Source organism: Anomaloglossus baeobatrachus, chromosome 4 (genome assembly GCF_048569485.1).
Source record: "Anomaloglossus baeobatrachus isolate aAnoBae1 chromosome 4, aAnoBae1.hap1, whole genome shotgun sequence".
Classification (NCBI taxonomy): Eukaryota; Metazoa; Chordata; class Amphibia; order Anura; family Aromobatidae; genus Anomaloglossus; species Anomaloglossus baeobatrachus.
In genome coordinates this window covers 680,005,048-680,012,128 of record NC_134356.1, presented here as the reverse complement: position 1 = coordinate 680,012,128, position 7,081 = coordinate 680,005,048, and the positions used below count along the sequence as shown (strand labels likewise).

The 7,081-nt window shown below is 50.3% G+C and overlaps 1 non-coding gene across 1 annotated transcript; it reads left to right on the top strand.

The window, feature by feature from the left end:
- The first annotated feature begins 6,606 nt into the window (after nucleotides 1-6,606).
- Nucleotides 6,607-6,678, top strand: TRNAQ-CUG (transfer RNA glutamine (anticodon CUG)). The gene has a single exon. It is a non-coding gene; the product is annotated as a tRNA-Gln (tRNA).
- Nucleotides 6,679-7,081: the final 403 nt, after the last annotated feature.

The window sequence follows — 7,081 nt, the reverse complement described above, 5'->3', positions numbered from 1 at the left end:
TAGGGGAGCACACACAGTACTAAGGGGTACACACTGTACTAGGGGTGTACTCAATATTAGGGGGTACACACTGCAGTAGGGGGTACACACTGCAGTAGGGGGTACACACTGCATTAGGGGGTACACACGGCACTGGGGGGTACACACAGCATTAGGGGTACACAGCACGAGGGGGTACACAGCACTGGGGGGTACACAGCATTAGAGGATACACACAGCATTAGGGGTACACAGCATTGAGGGGTACACACAGCACGAGGGAGTACACAGCACTTAGCGGGGGGGGGGCAGCGATGGGTTGCGTACTCACAGTGAGGGGGAGGAGGAGTCACGCAGACAGCAGGTCCGGGAGGCTGGTAAATCTGCTGCAGCTCTTCTGTGACATATCGCAGCGTGCTGCTTACCCCGCCCACCAGAGCAGAGAGCACACTAGCATAGGCCGGGGTTAAGCCTAGAATGTATGGGCTGCAGTCAGGATCTGGATAGAGCCCGTACATTCTAGCATCTACCCTCAAGGCATCAGGCAGTAAGATTTAAAGGGCTGGCAGCCGGGAAAAGCGCGGCTGCTGCCAGAGCACAGCGGTCCCTGGGAATGTGCCTGGGGGCCGCATAAAAAGTCATGACAGGCCGTATACGGCCCGCGGGCCGGAGGTTCCCCACCCCTGTCATAGACCCTTGTGATAATGTTTAGTTGCATTTACACCATCGAATTTTGACAGAGTTAAACTACTGCTGATTGGTCAGTGTTTACTGATCAGCTATCATTAAATCTGTGAATAATGACCTTTTAAATAGGTCAAAAGATCATTTCGCCTGACGAACATGTGGTTTCCTCTTTCATCGGATGATCAGCAGCCTGTTTAGACTGCTTGATTCTTCGCACAATTCTTTCGAATGTTAGTTCATGGTAGCTGAACAGATTAAATAGACCATTATATCAGGGTTAGTGATGAGTAGAGATGAGCCACCCGCCTAGAGTTCAAGTTTGGTTCGGTTTGTCGAACGGTGCCCCGTTCAACAAACCTCTTGAACCCCATTGAAAACAATGGGAGGCAATCACAAACACCTAAAATCACCTAGAAAACACCCTCAAAGGTGACAAACAACTCACAAGACAACACAAACACATGAGAAAGTAACTAGGACATATACTCCTGCGAAAACAAAACAGCTGGATGAGGAAAAAGAGGACGAGGCACAGATATAGGCAAGTCATGCCCTTCAAAAATCATGTAAAACACAGCAAGCAGAGTCTCGCTTTTTATTCCAAAAATTGGGCCACCTAGACACCCCTTCAGTAGCATCACTTGTGCTCCTGTTGTACACTTCACAGGTAGATTTGCATCAAGCACATTCAAAAATACGCCATCCTTCAGCTAATTTCACACATCAGTTTTTTCCATCAGGCACAATCCGGAGAAAAACGGGTAAAATGGATCCGGCAGCCGCATCCGTTTTTTGCCGCATTACACTGGATCTGGCGTCCATAGGCTTCCATTGTAAAGCACACCGTATCGCACCGAATCCGGCGCGATGCGGTTTTTTGTGCCGGACAAAAAAACGTTACAAGATACGTTGCCTCCGGCCGCCGATTTAATTAATTTTGCCGCATTCGGAAAAAAACGGATGCAACGCAAAGCCAGCAGGCACAATTCGGTAACAATGCAAATCTATGGGGATAAAACGGATGCGGTACCGGATCCGTTTTACCAGTTTTTTTCCAGATTGTGCCTGATGGAAAAATACTGATGTGTGAAAGTAGCCTTAACTGTCCCCAGGATGACACCGGGTAGGTAGCAAAGTCTTTGCTGAACCATGACTTGTTCATCTTGGCTCGTTTTTAAAAACGCAGCAAGGGTTACTCCAAGCAGAGTCTCCCTTTTTTCCAAAAATTGGGCCACACAGACACCCCTTCAGTGGCATCACTTGTGCCCCATTTGCAAACTTCACAGATAGATTTGCATCAAGCATATTCCAAAATATGCCAACCTTAACTGTCGCCCGGATGACACCGGGCTAGTTAGCAAAGTCTTTGCTAATCCCAGATCTGTTCATCTTGGATCATTTTTAAAAACACAGCAAGGGTTAAGCCCGCTTTACACGCTGCAATGTATCTTACAATATGTCGGTGGGGTCACGTTCTAAGTGACGCACATCCGGCATCGTAAGGTACATTGCAGTGTGTGAGAGGTACGTGCGATTGCGATTGAACGGTAAAACGTTCATCGCACGCACATCGTTCATTTCTCTAGAATTGAACGTCAGATTGTTCATCATACCTATCGTAGCACACAACGCAGTGTGTGACACCCCGGAACCGATGAACAGATCTTACCGGCGTCCTGCGGCTCCCGGCTGGTAATGCAGAAGGAAGGAGGTGGGCGGGATGTTTACGTCCCGCTCAGCTCCGCCCCTCCGCTTCTATTGGCCAGCTGCCGCGTGACGTCGCCAAACGTCCCTCCCACTCCAGGAAGTGGACGTTCGCCGCCCACAGCGAGGTCGTATGGACGGGTAAGTACGTGTGACAGGGGTTAATAGTTTGTGCGGCACGTTCAACAAATTGAACGTGCCACACATACGATGGGGTCATTGCATATCGCATACGATATTGTATGCGAAATTGCAACGTGTAAAGCAGGCTTTAGTCTCCCTTCTTTCAAAAAATACGGCCACACAGACACCCCTTCAGTGGCATCACTTGTGCCCCATTTGCAAACTTGACAGGTAGATTTGCATCAAGCACATTCAAAAATACGCCAGCCTTAGCTGTCCCCAGGATGACACCGGGGTGGGTAGCAAAGTCTTTGCTGAACCATGACTTGTTCATCTTGGCTCGTTTTTAATAACACAGCAAGCAAGGGTTACTCCAAGCAGAGTCTCCCTTTTTTCCAAAAATTGGGCCACACAGACACCCCTTCAGTGGCATCACTTGTGCCCCATTTGCCAACTTGACAGATAGATTTGCATCAAGCACATTCCAAATCTACAAGCCTTTACTCTCCCCAGGATGACACAGGGGTAGTAAAGTCCTTGCGGATCCAGTTGCAAAGTTGCAAAGGCTCCAGTTGCAAAGTCATGGCATGGTGCCTTGGCTAGGTGGCAGATGGTGGTCTCCGTCAGCAGGCGATGGGAAGACGGCAGTCGGAGTTCCGAGGTGGACCAGGACAGGGTTGGATCCCGCCGGTACCGACACCAGAGGACCGACCCGGAAACTGTGCACAGAGGGGGTACTTGGACCCTGAAGCCAGGACCGGAACCAACGTCCTAGCTAATTAACCAATTGAGGGCAGGATTTTAGGTCCTGTCCCAACCAAAGTCCCAAAAGCAGACAACCACCCACAGAGAGGGATAGGGCAACCACCAGGGCCCGATAGATCCCACAGGTCAGCGTCAGCGGGCACGGCTCCTCAGGTACACAACAAGCCAGGAGCGGACTCCCGTATTCCATACCGGGAAGTCCAACACAAGCAAAAACAGTGCAGAGAGAAAAGACGGCGACCACCAACCAGGGTGGGGGACCAGAGTACAACTGGCTGCGGCGGCCTGCCACCAGCTCCTTGGTTTAGCAAAAGACTCGTGTGCTTTATTCAACTGTGAGTAACCAAACATCCCCTGGTATGTACGGGCGCGCAGGCCCCTGCCACCGCTATCCCTCGCACAGAGCCACTGGGCCCCGGGGCAACCATCCCTACTCACGGAGGAGTTAACATCCAGCTGCCATTACATCTCCCCCCGGGGTGTCCCACAATAGCAGCGGTGGTGCCACCTATCACCACACACCGTGGGTGGCGTCACGAACTGAATACGGCCACGCCCGTACAACTACGTCCCCCTTTTATTTTGGCGTGTCCGCATGACCCCCGGGTCCGGAGGATCCCTCAAGCCACACAGCAGGTCCGAATCCAAGCAGCTCGGCTGCTACAGGCGTTGGGGCAGCACATAAAAGCAAACAAGATTTAGGGTTTCGACAGATAGCTATTAGATCCCGAGAGATCATTCACAACAGCAACCAGTTCCTCGTTAGTATAGTGGTCAGTATCCCCGCCTGTCATGCGGGAGACCGGGGTTCAATTCCCCGACGGAGAGGTATTACTTTTTTGTTATTTACGAATAAACATGAAAACATGATATATGAAAATATATGACATGTGATTTCATGGTGGTCGCTTTTGATTCAATAATTTCTATTTTTTTTGTTTATATACATTTTAAAGACTTGTTGGATAAATCTGGTTAACCCTCTCATGACTTCTGACATACATGTGTCATATCTCATGTTCCTGTCTCTGATGCAGTTTAATCATCCGTCATGTGTCTCTAATAGCCGCGGTGTGGAGTTTGTTCTGCAGATGTTAAACTGTTGAATGCTGCAGTCAATCACTGAAAATCAGCTCCTTGTTGGTAAGTCTATAATATCTGTGCATGGTGGAGAGCAGGTGGTTCTGGGAAATGTAGTTTATATGCAGGTTTTTGGCTCCATTCAATGTCTACCAGAATAGCAGAAATTCCAATTTTACGGTGAAGAAGATACAAGTTCATTAACCGCACAATAATCTAACATGTTGATCTAGAGCAGAGGTGGGGAACCTTTTTACTGCCGGGGGCCATTTGGAATTTCCTACTAACCTTTGGGGGCCGCACAACATTATCAACTTGAAAAATAACCCAGCTATATTTGGTCAAAGGATTAATTAACTCACCCCTACTGTGGAGGCAGGAGCTGCTTCTGTTTGGTGTGACTGTGATGTTCGGTGATATTGATCATCTTGTTTCTCACAGCTGCTTTTCCAGGTTTGTCTCGGTCTGGAGATGCTGGGAGCATATAGATCACAGGAGGGGCTGGGGCATATACATCACAGGAGGGGCTGGGGTGCATAAATTACAGGAGACACTAGGAGTACACATCACAGGAGGGGCTGGGGCATATACATCACAGGAGGGGGCTGGGGCATATACAGCAGTAGGGGGCATGGACAGCCTTGGCCGTGGCACAGACAGCACTAGGTGGCTGCACGGACTGCACTAGGTGGCTGCACGGACTGCACTAGGTGGCTGCACGGACTGCACTAGGTGGCTGCACGGACTGCACTAGGTGGCTGCACGGACTGCACTAGGTGGCTGCACGGACTGCACTAGGTGGCTGCACGGACTGCACTAGGTGGCTGCACGGACTGCACTAGGTGGCAGCACGGACTGCACTAGGTGGCAGCACGGACTGCACTAGGAGGCAGCACGGACTGCACTAGGAGGCAGCACGGACTGCACTAGGAGGCAGCACAGACTGCACTAGGAGGCAGCACGGACTGCACTAGGAGGCAGCACGGACTGCACTAGGAGGCAGCACGGACTGCACTAGGAGGCAGCACGGACTGCACTAGGAGGCAGCACGGACTGCACTAGGAGGCAGCACGGACTGCACTAGGAGGCAGCACGGACTGCACTAGGAGGCAGCACGGACTGCACTAGGAGGCAGCACGGACTGCACTAGGTGGCAGCACGGACTGCACTAGGTGGCAGCACGGACTGAACTAGGTGGCAGCACAGACAGCACTAGGTGGCATCACTAGGGAGACACAGAGAAGTCTGGGGGAGCATAGACATCAACAGGAGGGCACAGACTGGGGGGCATAGAAAGCAGTGGGAGGGTACAGACAGCAGTAGCAAGTTCAGAGCACTGGGGGGTACATAGTACTGAGGGGTGGCACACAGCACTGGGGAGCACGGACAGCATAAGGGGGCACAGACAGCACTGACCGTGGCATGGACAGCACTGGTGGCAGCATGGACAGCATTAGGTGGTGCGGACAGCACTGGGGGGGCATAGACATCACCCAAGGGGTACAGACAGCACTAGGGGAGCACACACAGTACTAGGGGGTACACACTGTACTAGGGGTGTACTCAACATTAGGGGGTACACACAGCATTAGGGGGTACACACAGCATTAGGGGGTACACACAGCACTGGGGGGGTACACAGTACTGGGGGTACACACAGCACGAGGGGGTACACACAGAATTAGGGGAACACAGCATTGAGGGGTACACACAGCACGAGGGAGTACACAGCACTTAGCGGGGGGGGGCAGCGATGGGTTGCGTACTCACAGTGAGGGGGAGGAGGAGTCACGCAGACAGCAGGTCCGGGAGGCTGGTAAATCTGCTGCAGCTCTTCTGTGACATATCGCAGCGTGCTGCTTACCCTGCCCACCAGAGCACACTAGCACAGGCCGGGGTTAAGCCTAGAATGTATGGGCTGCAGTCAGGTCCTGGAAGTCAGGATCTGGATAGAGCCCGTACATTCTAGCATCTACCTTTAAGGCATCAGGCAGTGAGATTTAAAGGGCCGGCAGCCGGGAAAAGCGCGGCTGCTGCCAGAGCACAGCGGTCCCTGGGAATGTGCCTGGGGGCCGCATAAAAAGTCGTGACGGGCCGGATACGGCCCGCGGGCCGGAGGTTCCCCACCCCTGATCTAGAGAAACAAAAACTCCTTCATGTGGCAGATTCCCTGCACTAAACAATAAAATGGAGATATGATATGAACATTTAGAAAACATTTTGTCTTACAGTGTGACCAATGGTTCTGATAATGCAGCTATGTATAATGGTTCCATGGTGTAATGGTTAGCACTCTGGACTCTGAATCCAGCGATCCGAGTTCAAATCTCGGTGGGACCTTCACTTCTTATTTTCATGAAGTATTGAAATAAAAAAAGGGCTTTCTGCAAATCAAGCAAAAAAAATGAACATATATTAATGTTTAAATATATATATTTTTATATTATATAATATTTCCAACAATGCAAAAAAAAATTTCTTGGTACTACATGTCTATACTGTATATATATATTTATATCCAAAATATTAACATATTACACATTCACACAAAGTGCTGTACAAAAGCTTTTGTCCGGTGATGAATAAATTGAGCAATGTGACGTTGTTTTCAGAAGTAGAAGTGTTAATAAATAAGTTTCCTCAATTAGCGAAGTGCAAAGTGACTGAAGAAAAGAAAACATTGGGGCATGAAGGTGACAGATTACACTTTTTGGTGCCAAAACAGCAGTAGCCCCCATAACTG